Genomic DNA, 17,939 nt, shown 5'->3' with positions numbered 1-17,939 from the left:
TTTTGGTGTCATTTAAATGGGGTCCCACTGTGGACAGCACTGAAATCTATGTAGAGATTGAGACATGGTTTAAAATAGTGGACAGCACTCCTGCAGTGCAGGGCTACAATGCCTTCCATACTTTTAGACCACCTACTGCACAGGAAGGGACAAAAGGTAGAGTTGTCTTAGTCTTCATCCAGAAGAGACTTTTATCAAGGCTACAAAAACAGCACAATATTAGAGCTTACTCATGTTCAAGTAACCATCAGAAAGGCCCCGCACCATATATTAGCTAGCTAGCTACAAGAAAGACACAAGGCCTATCTACAGGAACCAGAATCACTCACTATTAAATCCAATACCATTTTCCTTAGTGAACAATGTCAATGATTTGAAGTGCATCTCCCTGGACTGCATGAAGAGAGACATGATGGAGCTATCAGAATGCGTGTCTAAGGCAGGTAAGAGCCTAGCACTCAGCAGCACTGTATCTTCTCTAAAGATGCTGCTGCTATATGAGCAAAAAATAATTGACTTTAATAACAGACTTGGTTTTTGGTATCATTCAAACAGGGTCCAATATTTGTCGGCCTTGGAGGAAATAATTAACAGACCATGCTGCTACACTGAGGGTTGCCTGAATCTGCCCCCCTCTCGGGTTTTGATTATTGGCAAAAATGTTGTACACCCTCATAGTGCCTTTTCCAGCCAATGCCAGTTTGATAAAACTACCAACATAATGGAAACAAGTAAAGAAAAATATGAAGGTGTTTCTATCAATGCCAGGAGCCTAAACAAAAAATCTATTCCATACAAGCACTTGTCACTTTGGAGGACATTGTCATTGATGCAGTGACTGAGACATGGTTTAAAACAATGGAGAGCACTCTGATTGTGCAAGGCTATAATGCCTTCCACACTTTTAGACCATCTACTGGACAGGAGGGGACAAAAGGTAGAGGTGTCTCAGTCTTCATCCAGAAGAGATTCATATAAAGGCTGGTAAAGCAGCACAATGCACTAGAGCTTATTCATGTCCAAATAACTGTCAGAAAGGTCCCATACCACATATATTAGCTAAAGAACTCCCTCTATGACACAAGAAAGCCACAACACCCATCAACAAGTAGAATCATTCAGTATTAAACCCAATACAATTTTCCTAAGTGATCTAAACTATCCACCTATAGACTGGGAAACCTAAATCAGTGAAAGTTCGACTGCTGAATCCTACACTAAGGCACTGTACGAGCAGATCCACTTGTGCATGAATCGTGCCATCTCAAACAGAACTAAGACACTGTCCTCCAAAAAAAGGAAGCCAATCTGGTGGTCCCCTGCCATAAACAAACTAGATAACAGAAGGAAGAAACTGTTGCAGAAAAGAGGAAAATCCCAGGATGAAAAAACTCCCTTACCAGCCTCCGTAAGAAGCTGAAATCCCTCAAAATCCTCCAAAACAAGTTACAAAAATAAAAGTGCCAAAGATTCCAAAGACAACCACACAGCATTCTATAGTTATGCCATGAATCTAAATGGCAATACTCAGATTTGCTCTGAGCTACAACAGAATGGCATTAAATATACTGATCCCAAGGATATTGCCAATATTCTGGCAGATCGATTTATTGCCAGCTTCACCCCCCTCTCAACCCCTAAAGGGCCCATCTCAATACCAAATGATTGCCAAATACCAGTAATCACGGCCACACAGATAGAAACTGCACTCTTCAAAGCTAAGAATACAGCATCCATGGGACCAGATGACATCCCGGGCTGTGTACTACATGGACTACAAAATTAATTGGCACCTCATGTTTAATCATAGCCTCATCTGAGGCTTCATGCCCACTGAGTGGTGCACAGCTACAGTTATCCCACTCCACAAATGGAGATCCACCTTGGATCCTGGGAACTACCATCCCATCAGTCTGACGAGCCCGATCTGCAAGGGCATGGAACGCATTATCATGGAACTTATAAACAAAGACATTGGCAACCTTCAAACACTGGAATCCACCCAGTTTGGGTTTGTGAAGGGCCGTTCTTGTCTCCTGAACCTGACTGACTTCTTTGAATCAGTCTCCAATGCCGTGGATGAGGGTAAGGAGGTCCACACAGCCTATTTAGACCTTGCCAAGGCCTTTGACACCATCCCCCACTCTGGAATCATAGATAAACTTACTGAGCTGGGCATAAATCCCTACATCACTCGATGGGTTGCCAACTGACTTACTGACAGAACGCAGACTGTAAAAGTAGCAGACTCCAAATCCAGCTCCAGACAGGTGACAAGTGGAGTACCTCAGGGTTCAGTCCTGGGACCGCTCTTGTTTAGCATCTACTTCTATGAAGTACAGTCCAACACTAAGGGGCTCTGGCTAACAAAGTTGGCAGACGACTGCAAACTGAGAGCCATTACTGAATCCCCAAATGATGTGGATATTCTACAAAAGGGCCTTACAGAAACAGATGCTAGGTGTCAGAGCCACGGGCTCAAGCTTAATGCCAAGAAATGTATAGTTATCCCCTTTGGGAAAAAACATGTACTCATGAATTACCACATAGGTGGCAGTACACTAAATACCAAAAGTGTGATGAGAGACTTAAGGAAACAGGTGGACAGTGGTCTCACCTTGGATAACCATATCGCCACAACAGTCAGGAAATCATTCTATGTAGCACACCTCATCACCAAGGACTTTTCATCCAGAAAAAAGGAGGTCATTGTCTCACTGTACTCATCCCTCATTAGACCCATTATAGAGTACAATGCCCAGTTTGGTATGTACCTCACAAGACACCTGCAACAGCTGGAAAGGCCACAGAAATACCACACTAAAAGAATCACAGACCTAAAGCAGATGCCCTATGCTGACCATCTAAAAAACTCCAGCTATACTCTGTGGCATATCGTCTACTCAGAGGTGATCTCTGCTTAACATACAAGGCCATGAAAAACCCTGAGCTGTTGGACATGCTCCACTTAAAGAAATCCCAATCCCTCAGAGCCACATGCTCCAGGGATCTAAACCTTGTCATCAAAATGAACAAAACATGCTGGAGGGATAGGTTCCTGACCCACAGACTCACCATTCTCTGGAATAGACTGCCCATACATGTCAAGCAGAGCGCCTCCTTGGCCCTCTTCAAAAGGAAGCTTGACAATTGGATGGGAGATAGGAAATTCACCTCAGGGATCATGTCAGTCACTCTGCTAGACAGGGTTCCAGGGAATTAAATATTGTGGGAAGAAATATCCAGGAAAATGTTATGGCTAGGCTTGTATAGGCCCTAGGGCCGATAGCCTAGTACCAACCTATGAACTAGTGCACAAGCATAGAGATTCCAAGACTTTGTCAATACAAATCCGTGGAACAATTAGAGTACCCACTAGGAACATCTTGTATCTTGTCTTTACTAATAGGGAAGTATCTTATACTGTCCCTTGCATTATCTTCATCACTTGTTAGGTCTGACTATAAAGCAGTCTCCTTTGAAATAAAATGTAAACCAGTGATTCCTCCCACCCATGGTACCTTTAGAAACTTCTTTAAGACAAACTACCCACTCTTAAGTGATAAACTGGTAAGCTTCTCATCTCCACCAAGCCCAGGTAACTCGAATGAATATGCAGAAATATACACCCCCACACTATACCAGCATGTAAACAGCTCCATCAAGTGCAGGGCAAGCCCTAGAAAGAATCCCATATGGTGGAACCATAATAAATCAACAAGCCTTACAATGAAAGAAAAAAATATTTTGACCAAAAGTAAGAGCAATTCCTAGACTGCTAGAGCCCTTGTCACTGAAATAAAATTCAGGAGCTTAATAAAATCCAAAGCCAGTCTGAGGTTAAAATAGAGACCCAAGTTAAAGACAATCAGAAGGCCTTTTTCAGTTTTGCTCATAATCTCAAATGCATAATGTAGTAATATGCTAAGCTCATTATGAACAATGTTACCTACACTGAGGCTGAGATACAGTGAACCTACTAGCCAATATAGCTCTAACGTTATTCATTTTTCCTCTCCATCTGTCTCTCAAGATACAAGTGAAACCAACTTGCCTCCAGCTATCAAATGCTAAAATTTCTGCATCGATGAGTCCCGACAATATTGCTGGATATATCTTAATTAGAATGAGTATGATTTAGCCACACCTCTAATAACACTGTTCAATCTCAACCTTATTACAGGCTTTGTACCAATTGAATGGTGAACGGCTACAGTCATTTCCCTGCATAAGGAAGGCCCTCCACAGGCCCAAGCATTTACATACCTCTAAGTCTGACCAGCCTCTCATGCAAAGCTATGTAAAGACCTGTCATGGAACTCATCAGGCAGGACATGGGGATCCTCCAAACAGTGGACCTATCCTATCTCAGTTTGGGTGAACAAGGGCAGGTCATGCTTGCTCAATCTAGAGGACATTTTTGAAAAGGGCACCAAACAATGGATGAAAAAAAAATGGTACACACCACACACCTCAATCTGGCCAAAGCTTTTGACATAATTCCCCACTCAGGCAGAGTAAACAAGCTAAAGAAATTGGAAATAAACCCCTATGTCACCCACTGGACTGCCAAATTGCTCACAGATAGGATGCAGGAAATCAAAAGAAGCAGGAAATCAAAATACAGAAAGTTTCCTCCACAAAGAGACCAATCACACATTGAGTTACCCAGGGCTCTGTGCTGGGAACTTTCCTGTATGACATCTATTTTTCTGCAGTAAAAGCTAATAGCAAAGGAGATGACTGACTGCAATCTAGGAGCAGTCACTGAATCTCCAAATGACTTAACCATCCTACAGGAAAACCTGTCTTGAATAAATAACTGGAATAAATTATGGTCTGAAACTAAACGCCAAAAAATGCATTATTGTATCCTTTGGGGATTCATCTACTTCATGGAACTACCACATTGACAACATCGCCCTAAGACTTGATCTAGTTGTTCGGGATTTGTGAACTTATGTGGACAGTGACCTACCTTTTGACCAACGTGTCCGTTGCTATAACAAAATCCTGTTATATTGCACAGCTTATAAAATAAGAGATTGTGTCTAGCTCTAGGAAAGTCATTGTACCCCTTTAATCAGCCCTCATCAGGTCAATAATTGAATATAATTCCTCTTTGGCATATATATATATATATATCTATACACATGCAACTGGAATGCCCCCATACATACCTTACTAGAAGGATACAAGGCCTAAACATGCCCTACATGGACTGACAAAAGTCTTGTCACTATACTCAGTATCCTACAGACTGCTAAGAGGTGACCTGTGTCTGACATACCTGTGTCTGACTAACAAGGCATCCTCTGACCGATTTCTTCTAGATTTATTGCACATCAGCAAATCAAATGGCATCAAACACTCAATCTGGGGATATAAACCTCTTCTGCAACATCAACAGAACTGTTTGGAGGACATGTATATCTCAAAGAGGATACTGCTGCTCTAGCACAGACTCCCCATCTACATAAAATGAAGTTCATTCCTGTCCATATTGAAACACAAACTGAATCTATGATGGGAAACAGGAAATTTACTCCAGCACTGCCCCCTGTATTACTAATGGTTAGAGACAGCTCCTAAAATGCTTTATCCCATTGCTTGTGTTACGTCAAATTATCTGTGGTATGCTCCCAGTTACTCTCATTAGGGATAATATACAATTATCAACCATGGGAAAGGTAAAGTCAATCTCTAAATGGGGTGGATTAATTTGAGATAAAAAGGGAAATTTGTTATGATTAAAATAGCCCATAAAGGCAGCTAGCCTAGTACTTAACTATGAACCTAGGAAATCATCCGAGAGTTCAGAATGCTTTGGTTTTGAATTAAAGACTCGAGTTCTTAAGTATGTTGGACAGTTCTTTGGATTTACTGAGAAGAAATAATGAAATTACATTTGACTCTTTCATACTACATAAAAATACACATTCATGGATAAGGTGATATCACCAATGACCCTACTGACAAAAAAAGTGTCTTTCTGTGGATTCTGCTCAGAAGCAGCTAAAACTTCTTACGTCATGTAGTAGCTATAGATCATATACAATTATAAATCAGAAGATGAACTTGATGAACCATTTAAAAAATATGCCAATTCATTCAAACAGCATGAAATGTGGAAAAGTTCCAGAGTTGGAAAGATACAGTACTAGTGCACAATGCACATATGTAAGGAACGGAGATAAACAAGTCTACTGTAATTTTAGGCAAACACATTGTTTAAATTTAGTCAGAAAACTGATGCAGATACTTGTCATATAATTACTATGGTAAGAATGAGATAGATAGGAGGCCATAACTAAAATTAATATGTATACAAGAGGAAAACATTTTGCTTTGATGAAATATACAACAGAGTCAAAAGTGTGGAAAGATGCAATCAATAAGAACTTTATTGAGGCATTTGAAATGGATCATGAAATTCTAATATACAAGTGATAATTTATATTAAAAATACACCCCATCGCCTGGCTTTCATCCTAAAATTTTCAGAAGGCTTCAATTTATAACTAAGAACTTGCCACTGTATACATTTGCTTGTGCTGTGCTTTAAGACGTTTATTTGGGAGCTCTCCCATGTCTTTTTAAAGACACTGGGAAATAACTTTATTCTTTGTGTGTGTTAGACTGCCTAGCTCTGGGTGGATTCCTGAGTTAATAGGTCAAAGCAGCAGTGCTCTAGTGCTGCAGGACTTAAGAACTTGCCATTGTATACTCTGCTTATACTGTGCTTTGGGGAGTTTACTTGTGAGCTTTCCCAACATCTTTTTAAGGAAGCTGGGAACTCATTCTTTTTTATTTGTGTGTGGGACTGCCTGGGGGATTCCAGAGTTAACAGGGCATATGAGAAGTGTCTTATGAGCGGCAGAGATTTTTGTGATTTTTTTTTTATTTTTATGTGATTTGTAAGGATAAATATCTTAAATTTCACAGTTTTTTATATTTTACTATATTTGATTTGACTTTAGCTTATGAAAATGATTTCATTTGAATTTTATTAATAGTTATTTTACAATTTTAATTAGTTCATTCACAAAGTGATGGATTATTTCAATGAATACGCACTAAATGATTTACTGAGAAACAGATTTATGGTAAAGTGTGGAAATTGTGGGGTTTCTTTCCCCCACATAACAAGGAATGATTTAGGGTTTTGTTTCAGCTGCGTTAAAATTATCTGAATTAATATCTAATCTCAATAGCAAGACCATTTCAGATGCCAAGTCATCCAAACGTGAATTAGAAATTTCCTTAAAAAATATATCCAGTTTTATATCATCTTGAAAAGAAGATTTAATTGAATGACTTGCTCATTCAGAGAACTGTCAACTTGTATTTTCTACATATATTAGTTTAGAATATCCTCAAATACAAACTTACCTAAAATTAACACATTTGTATCTGATGATAGGGGAGAGTGCAAGCCCCATCTAATTCAGGGGAAATGAGAGAAATTAAAGCGCAAGAACTTTAGACAAGTATCTGCAATAAGGCAGTTAAGAAAACAAAGCAATACTCCAGCAGTAACTTACTTAAAGGGAAAGTATCTACAAAAATAAAATTATGGAGAGTAGTGACAAAAGAACAGAAAAAGAAAAGGAAAGTTTTTCCTAGTACTTTAAAAAACAAATGTTCTTTCAATAAAATTAATCTACATGTGTTTCAAGATTGTTATTACTCTGTGATTTCCTATTTCATATGGTAATTTAACTGCAAATTCTGCTACACACAATTGTAAAACCAATGATCCTTTAGAGTGGATAGATTCTGAATTAGAAGCAGCTGCTGAAAGATCTTTTGTTTATAGTCATGAAGCTTTCTCTCTGAATTTTTACACCTTTATTGAATTAGCACTTGTCACATAGGCAAAAACTTACATTAATAACCAAAGTAATCAAACTGTTCACATTTACAAACATTATACATAACAGATCTTGTTGTTCAATGAAATACATTCAAGCCAACATTATGTAAATTGATCCTCTCCTGCTTTCACTTAAACTTCATTCCTCTTCCAAAAATGTGTTTTGCATGTGTTGTTCCCTCAATTTCTTTTTCTATACAATTTACTCCTGTTCTTTTCTAAAGATCCCACTTCCTGTTCCTTTTTCTCAGTTACAATATTTACTACTTCAAGTAGGATTAGTCCAGATTTAGATTTCCATTTTCTAGTAATTGCTTTTTTGGCAGCCACCAGAATTAAACTTAAGGCCCTACTATGTCTAGGCAATTCAGAACCTATCGCAGCTCAAAAAAATAATTTCCTTAAACTCATTTGCTCACCTAGTACCCCTGGTAGAGATTTTTAAAGTCTGCCAAATGATTACACTCCGAGACAATAGGCTCCCAGGCATATTTCTTCCCCCTTACACCTCCAACATTTGCCATCTATCGGAAGAAAAATTATTTGAAAACTATTATGGGGTAAAAGTACCTATGCAAATACTTCCAGGTAAAAACAAAATCGTCTAGATTTTGCTGCAGTCTGTGAGCCATACATAAGTCCTCCCATTGTTTGTGAACCGATTATCTAATCTCTTTTCTGACCTCCTCTGATTCCTATAACTATCATGCAATATTTTATATGCCCTACTAATTATCTCTTTTTAACAGCAACTTCTGTTCTAGATTCAACTAAAATCTCAACCAGTGCAGGTATTTCATTTAGGATTCCCCTATCCCTTTTCTCTGCAGTTCAAATGTCTTCCTGGCCTCTTCCCATTCTGTTGTGCTTCCCTCTCTATTTGCTCCCAATACCTTGGTTCCTTTGCCAGATTCCTCAAGTAAATTCCAGCCCCCTCTTGCCTATTCTCTGCAACCCTAACTGCAGTCATCCCTAACAGAAGAATCTATTTGCTCCATTCCCATGTTGGTTTAGGTCTTAGTATACTTTCTGCTACTTTATGAATATAATATTCTGTACGATTGTTATACTCCATAATGATATGGAACCAAAATCCCACTTCTTTATATCTTCAATTACCCATTGCTTCATCATCCCTTTCCACTTTGAATTGTAGCTTTCTCTTTGTGTTATGTATAAGAGCCTTAACTGCACAACTCTAAAATATCCATTCAAATCAAGTAATTGTAAACCTTGTTCTACTGGACGGATCATCCTCTCACTTTACTCTTGCTGTCTCTCCCTCCTAAATATAATCCAAATGTATTACTAACCACAACTTCTCTGGTTGATAAAGATATGCCTGACCTATGTATAAAACTAATGGGACTGGAAACATTTTTGTTGCTTGTATCTTGCTATCCATATCCCTAGGCAAGTGCTTCAGGTTTTTCAGTTTTTAAATTATGTTTTCTTTAGCCTCTTCCTACATATCCTTAGCTGCCATAATAGAACCCATTTTAACCCCTAATCCTAAATACTTCATGTTATTCTGTCCCCATAAATATTAGTATTGCTGAACCAATTTTATAGTTTACAGGTATAGCCTTTGCTTTATCTTCATTAATTTTATATCCTGAAAAAAAAACACATTTAATCAATGTTCCACAACACAGATTTCCTTTTCTGGTTCTATAAGGTATAAAATAACATCTGCAAATAAAGTCAACTTTCCCTGAATACCACACCAATTGTATCCTTGAATTTCCCCTATATCTTTGCAAATGGCTCTAAATATAACACAAAGGAGAAAGAGAACACCCTTGCCTGGTTCTTGTGTTCAGACAACTTATCAGAGAAGAACCCTTCCACTTTGATTTTTGCTTCTGATCCTTCACATATCCTCCTCATTAACCTTATTATTGTATCAGGAAATGCAAATACTTCCACTGTTTACTCAAAGTCCCAGATTACCAGGTCAAATGCTTTCTCTTCATAAACACCCACCAACAGCAGTGGTATTTTCTTGTATTCTGTTCCCCTCTAGTTAAAAGCAACATTGCCAAATATTTTTCTCCCCTCCACAAAACCACAATCTTTCAATTGTGGCAAAAGTTTTGCCATTCTTTTAGCCATTATAGACAAACACTTAATTGAAAAGGTCCTCAATGGAAATGGATGTGATGGGTCTTTACCATTTTTAGGTATTAATTGCTACCACAGCATTTTCCAGGGTGTTGGTAGTTTCCCCCTTTTAAAAATACTGTTAAAACTTTCCAGATCCTTATCACTTTCTTCCCTCCTAGCTTCCAAACCTCCACCAGAATACCATCTATTCCTACAAACTTTCTTGTTGATTGGTTACACATCACAATTTCTCTAATCTCCTGTCTTAACTGTTAATTGTTGAGCCTAAGCTACCTCTAACGTAGGCATATTTAAGTCTTCCAGAAATATTTCCAGTTGTGCTTTTTCTCGATTTCCCAACTTCTCTGCTTTACACAAATTTTCATAAAATGTCCAAAATATTTGTAACACCTCTACAAGAGCTCTGGTAATTTTTCTCGTTGTACGCTCCCTAGGTTTGGCAATTGCTCATTCTACTTTCTGTTGACCAAGCTGTTGTCCCAAATGTTTTTGGGTTCTGGAGGTTAACAGCAATCTTTCTAAAATCATGCATATTATTCAGGTACTCTGTTATTTTCACTTTAGCACTCTGCAATTGCACCTCTTTTTATTCTTTGTAATTTCCCTTATTCTGTAATACTTGAACCTTTGCAGCCCTTTTCCTAACAACATCTCTTCTTTTATTTTTAAATTTTACTTTTATTTAATCCCACTCACTCACTGGCTGTAACTTCTGGAGTACTTTCTATCTTTAGTAATAACTCAAATAATTTCCATTACCCATTCCTTAAATTCCTCTCTTTTTAACAGGTAGGTGGGGACGTACCAGTGTATAATCTTTACTTCATTAACATGCATTTATCTTAGTAATTACTGGCACATGATATGAAATACTTATTGAATGTGTGTCAAAGTTCTCAATTAAAGTACATGTTACTGTGAAATATAATTTCTGTCGAGTTTAGCACAATTATTATACCTTGGGGAATAATATGTAAAGTCTCTCAGAGTTCCTAATGAATTCACATCTTCTATACCAAATATTTTCGTACATTTCAGAAATCTGATTTTTTGTTATAATTTCCCTTCTACCCCCCCCCCCAATACATCTCAATGTTGCAAACCAATTTCCAGCCCCACCTATTAAATATTCTCCACTGAAAGCTTATTTCTCTGGAATTTAAGCTCCATAAAAGCAGTTTTAGGAGGAATACAAATACATGCCAGAACAATCCTCATCCTTTGCCAGTAGTCCCTTACTGCCACAAATCTGTCATTACCCTTATTTCCTATTCTATTACGATTAGAGCAATTAATATTTGTACTCCACTTTTCCTTTTTCCCTGATATTCTGCTGAATATCCATCCTGAAATCCTTTATCAAAATCACATGCTCACTTCTTTCCAAATGTGTCTCTTTAGCATTGCTATTTGCACTCTGCATTTCTAAATATTATTATTCTTTCCTTTTTTCTATACTTGAGACCATTCACATTCCAAGATAACATGGAAATTGTCACAATGTAAGAAGTCATTATTCCCACCTATTACACATGGCAGCTTTCTAAATTGTCAGTTTTTTGATCCAAGCAACCCATACCTCTCAACTTCTTAGAGCAAGAAATAGAGACAAAGCCTAACATAACAGGTGAGACAAAGGCCCAAAAATGGGGACAGGTTTTAAATATTGCTCTTATAAAGCTTAGAAAGTTGTTAGAATGACAGGATTCAATGGAATGTGTGTTAACATGCATTTTATTAAGGGCAAAGTCTGAAATTCAAATGTATATTATTATTCAGTGACTTTAATCCTCAGTGACCTACCAGAAAATCACAAATGTTTTGAGGAACAAATCAAAACTTTGAGGCAAAAATCTGGACAGTTGAGAGGTATGGTGCAACCACTGTTTTGGCAGATTAATTCTTTACATATTTTTCTTATCACCAACATTGGAACCTATATTACATTTTGCAAGGCTTTTTATTTTAATGAAAACTCTCAAAAACACATACCCTGAACACCACTTAACCTGTTAATACAAATACACAAAACTATGTAAATCTTCAAATAATAAAGTTTAACCCTCCTAATAGGAACAATTGTCCCAAATAGAAAGCTGCAAACATAGCCCTTCATTAACCTAAAACTGAGGTTATCCATGATATTATGCATGCTACTGCCTTGTACTTCTACTCACACTAATTGGTGTCTGCTCATTTTTATCTTTATTCCCCTCCCAGATGTGAAAAGCTTATTATCAGCTTGTCTTCATGGAAATGTAAGAGGAAAAAAAGTAGCCTTTGGCAGCAGGTTTCTAAAGGCAAACAGAAACATTTATTGGCTAAGGAAAACTTTTATATTAAGCTTTCTCTTACTGACTTGTTTCCACTTCAAATGTGCTATTAGATTAAGACAAGGGTCTTAATCCAGGTAGTCGTCTATGCAAAAGACAAAACATATCAGCTCTACATGTCTTATGATCGGTTTACTTTTTAACCCCATCCCCCAACTCAACCTTCAAAGACTACATACTTCTGTCTAGCTCTTTTTCTCTTTTTGAATTGTAATGCCTACATTTCTTAGCAGTAAAAAGGAGAAAAAAATTGACTTTAGTATCTTTATTACATACAACTAAAATACTTTACTACAAAGCATGCAATTTATATCATGACAAAAGTTTGCTAGAAATATGATTAAGAACAGAAATTCTTTTACTTACAGTTACATTTTTCCTTCCTCTTCCCCCTCCCCTCAGTGTCCTTCCAAACATTAATGACATGAAATGAGGCAAATGCCTTTCATTCACTTTGTTAAAGCAGCGGGGAACTGAAAGTCCACTCTTGCCATTTTTTCTTACACAGCCCATTTCATAAATGTGATCAATGCTTTGCAGTCTCACATTTATTCATCAATTTCCATGCTGTTGGTGTTCTTCGTGTTCATCTCCAGCTCCCAATTGCAGATACTGGTTCACTTCCAAGGTATTTCCCATTCTACTAGACAACTCCTGTGCTTTTCTCTGTCATTCAAGCATTTCCTTTGTAAAGTGGTGAAGGTTTCAGTGGCAAAGTCTCTCTGCATGCTTTATTATCAGAAGAATGAATAGCAGAGTCCCCTTCTGCTTGATGGTTCACTTTGTGCTGTACTAACTTTTGTATTTCCTCCTTGCCCTGCTCTACATCCAAAAATGTATTGATCCTCCAAGAAAAAATATTCTGAAGACAGCGGGATACAACAGCTTGAATCTCACACCTGTCTCTGGACATTTTCTGACTGCTTGCATAAATTTATTTCTCTTCTGTCTGCTGTACAATAAATTATCAGTTTCCACAAACACTCTACTTTCTTCAACTTTCAATATTTTGTAGTTTGACAGAGTTTTGTCAGGATCAACTCTTTCTACTGCTAGATTTGTTTCTTTGCTAATACAAGTCTTGGTTGCTTTCTTATGGCCAAATTTGGACAATACACATGGTGTGCCCTTTCAATTTACAGTTCCTGCTGTGGAATACCAGTCCAATTTCTTAAGTGTACGTTCATAAAACTAATACCTGATTAAGCCTAACCACAAGCTTTGTTCCTGTGGAATGGAGATAAGCAATAGTTATTCCTCTCCACAAAGGTGGCCTAGCAACAGACCTGGTGAATTATAGACCCAGGAGTCTGACCAGCCTCATCCATAAGGCCATAACCTATCATAATGGATCTCATTAATAAAGACACACTATGACGCTGTTCAAAAGGAACCTGGATGAGTGGATAGAGCACAGAAAATTCTTACTCGGGATAGTGCCCACAATGCTCTTGGACATGGGCAGTCATTACAAAATACAATGCTGGGTACTGACTAGAGTTTCTATGGTATTATATTGGATGAAATGGCTAGGCTTGAAATGACCTCCTGGTTGATAGCCTAGTAAACTCCTATGATTCTATGAATATAGTCTATCCCTTCTAATGTTTCTGGTATAGCAGAAAATCTCAGATTTTTCTCTACATTCACTGTCCTCCAATTCTACCATTTTTGAAACATCTCTTCTTGAACACTCTTGTACTCAGACAGCCTTTTTGTTCATTTGACCTCTGATTTTTGCATTTTTATCAGCTCCTCTGAATATCTGGTTACAGCTTCTTCCATTTTTCCCAACCTTTTGTTAGGGTTGATATATTGCCTTAGTGTTTCACGAATTTTAATAATCTCTGAGGACATCTGACTTGCATTTTCCTCCAGATTATTGGTTGCAACATCCTGTACCAAAGCTGCAGCTTGAATTGCTTTTTGATCAACAGCTGCAGCAGCCTACCCAGTTAGTGTTTTCTCTTCACATTTTCTAGTTGATTTTCCTTCAGATTCTTTAAATTTCTTCTATGTCGGCATCCAAGCAATGTAAATACAAGCTAGCAACTGAATTTACTAAAAGTGGCAGAGTTCCTGATTCTTGGCTTTCAGCTTCTTTTTCACACTAGGAGAGCTAAAGTTAAGCTGCTTGTAAGTATGTCATCTTGGAAAAAGTTTTAGTCAAAACAGCTACTGTTCCTGCTAAGGATGGAAGCAGTTTTAATTACTTAAATTTTATTCCTCTACCCATTTTCTATCTGAAATTATAATAAACTAATATAAATTAAAATATTATGAAACTATCTCAAGAGGTTGACAAAAACAGAACACCTGGGGTAAAAAAACTGAAAAGAAGAGGATTGGGTGGGCTAATTGATTGTAAATTCTCAGAAGAAAGCCAACTGATAAAAATGTGCCAAATAAAGGGAGTAACATAGCAACGGGTTGTAACTCACAAAGACATTTTATTTCTATCTGATTCGGTATTAAGGGATGCAAGGAAACCTTTCTGCAGAATAGTGACTCTATTCATTAGCCTTACCTTGTCTTTAAAGAAATCTACTAAAGGGAAACATTTTATTCTACTGTCCTTATTCACTGTACAACTAATGACTTGAACAAAACTCCATTAAATTATATAAAAGCAATGGAATTAGATGTCACTGGACTGTTAGAAAGTAGCAAAATACAGGCTGCATTTTATGAAATAATCCAGAGTATGAATTGGAATGACTACATGTATTTTAAAGTTGCCTTGGTTAAGATCTGTATGTTCAACTCATAATATATCACTGGTTACTTATTGGTAAGTGATTATTTGTGAACATCAAATGTTTGCCAATGACATGCTGCACTTAAGTAAATATGGTTCAAGATTTATCTATAGTAAATTGATTACTTTATCATTTTTTAGGAATACAATTTCATACAGACCTAGGGTCTCAGACTGCCAAAGACCTAAAAACATTCTAAAGCTATTTTTTGTAATACAAGAGGTATAGTAAATAACCAAGTTAATTTATGTTTCACAAGAGAAATTTGATATAACAGCAATAACCGAAGAACAGGATATAACCAATATATTCGTCCCTGGATATAAGAAGACTGAATGATTTTGGTCATATAGAAATAGAGGTGGAGTTATAATTCTTTAAAAAATGGTTTAGTTTATGCACAAAATGAACCATTTCTATGATATCCATTTCTTTTCTGGATCAAATACCTTAAGATTAATTTGTTCTTACAGAAAACTTTCCATGGATATAACACTCAAAAAATATTACATTTTTGGAGTTGCAGTTTGAGTATACCTTTGTTGTTTTAATTGATGGTTTCAAATTCCAAAGACAAACTGATTAGATTATTCTATTCATCAAACTGGAAATGTGAAACTGATTTTCTTAACAATTTTCTTCAATTTGATATGACAATTTGTACTGCTACTACATGTAGTCACATATTAGATTTCTTGGTGACAAACCAACCATTACAAGTTGAAGAAAATTATTGTGGGTCTACCATTATGCAATTTTGATCATTGTTCATTTAAGCTAGTATATTATTTGTTACAATTTTATGATCAAATTATACTAGGAAATATCAGTATTATATGACTGACTAAGATTGGGTATAAATAATTCTACTGACCAGTGACTGTTAAGTACCGAGGAATATGGAGGTTATTTTTTTCTTTAAATCTATTGTGAGTAATTCTGTGGATTTAGTAACATGCAATAAGGCATATAAAACTTGCAATTTTCCTTACTGGTGGGATACAAAGCTGTCTCAAATATAAAAGAAAGAAAGAGACTATCACAAATTAGTCCATATATTAAATCTAGATTACATTTTATTACCAACAATTTTAAGATTTTATTAAAAAGTAATCTTCAATAGCTAATTAAAAAAACAGTTTTATAAATATATTTTTCCAGGAATATTGATTCTATCTGATCATTTTTTTAATAGGGAAACAACTACTGATACTTAGAGAATTGCTGAGGAGTTTAATAAATTGTTTCCTCACTTGTCAAAATCTAGGTGCACAATGGCTATTTTTTTATTTGGTTTCTACAACGAATAAGAATTATCCTACAAAATTAATTGATTTTTAAAGTTTTAAATAAGTTAAGAAATAAAAGTTCTATGGGTCCAGACTTTACTTCAGAGATGATACTTCATGGTTTGAGAAGTATTTTTTCCATTGTTTCATAGGATCTTTAATACCTTGCCTACCTAATAGTATTGTGCCTTCCATTTGGAAAAAAATGGATTATTTGACTTACTTATAAATAGGGAGACAAATGTGACTTGTGAATTTACAGAATTACAAGTTTTACATGTATTTTATCTAAGTGTTATGAAAGAGTTCTATAAAAATCAATGAATAACTGATGTACTGACTTGTATCAACATGGGTTTTTGTCCTGGCAGATCAACAAACTCAAATTTAGTGGAGTTCTATGATCAAGTAACTTGGGGGACTTGCCTATTCAACAGTCCATGTGACCTACATGGACCTTGCTAGGCTTTTGATATGCTCACACAGTTCAAAATTTGATAACACTAAAGAATTATAATCATTTTTTACTCGGCTGGATTGTTCTTTAATTGTCTTGTTGTTCTCAATCTGTAGCAAAGTATGTCACTCCAGATTTCTCGCTGTATTGTTTGGAGTACCACAAGACTCTGCTTCTTTTTTGTTTAATTCAGTACATTTGACTAGTCCTAAAAATAATCAATGCTGGCAAGCTAAATATGCCAATGATTGGAAATTTGGATTTATAATTGATAAGAATGGGCCCTCAACATCTTATTTCTGAAGTTTTGGGACAATTTTCTTCTTGGGCAAACAATGTAGGACTGAAATTCAGTCCTGATATCTGTAAAATAATGTATTTTAGCAATCTTGGAATAAGACCAAATTTATTCTTAAGTAATATACCTTTATCTGAAACAGATTGCTACAAGGATCTGAGTATATACATATCAACCATTTTTTTCTTTTTTATCGCACATAACTATTATAAAAAGCATGCATTATTAATGGGATATATGTTTAGATTTTTTATATGGAAGAGATGAAGAACAATTGGTAAGTTTATATAAAATGTACACCAGACAAACTTTTGCCAAAAAATACGCACAAAACAGTGGTACTAGAGTCTGTTAAATGAAAATTTACAAAATGAATACCCTCATTTCATCATTTCTCTTATTCTGATAGATGCAAAACTCAGAATTTATTTATATTCCATTATAGGCTTACAAGAGGAAAGGCTAGAAGTACATAGAACATTTTAGGGATGATCTGATGCAACTTTATATATATATATATATATATATATATATATATATATATATATGTGTATATAAAATCAATCTTTCTTTTAACAAAAGACACTAATATGCCAATATCAATTTTAATATTTTTTATTGTAAAACACAATATTAAGATGGAATTATTTGACTAAAACAATTCCTAGAATTTGGAATCACAGCAAATCATATTAATTTCTCACTTAATACAGCATGTGATTCTTGGGTCCAAAAATAATGATACAGTATATCAAATAGGGAAGAACAGGTTACAGTAACAAAAAAAACCTGAATATTAA

General features: G+C 36.1%; 1 long non-coding RNA gene across 1 annotated transcript in view; it reads right to left on the bottom strand.

The window, feature by feature from the left end:
* Positions 1-17,939, bottom strand: part of LOC122787413 — a 419,813-nt gene that overhangs the window by 135,660 nt on the left and 266,214 nt on the right. The gene's annotated exons all lie outside the window — the stretch shown is intronic.

Source organism: Protopterus annectens, chromosome 13.part0 (genome assembly GCF_019279795.1).
Source record: "Protopterus annectens isolate FY-2018-M chromosome 13.part0, PAN1.0, whole genome shotgun sequence".
Taxonomy (NCBI): domain Eukaryota; kingdom Metazoa; phylum Chordata; order Ceratodontiformes; family Protopteridae; genus Protopterus; species Protopterus annectens.
Note: the sequence above shows the minus strand (reverse complement) of the source record. Positions and strands in the feature narration are given on the sequence as shown.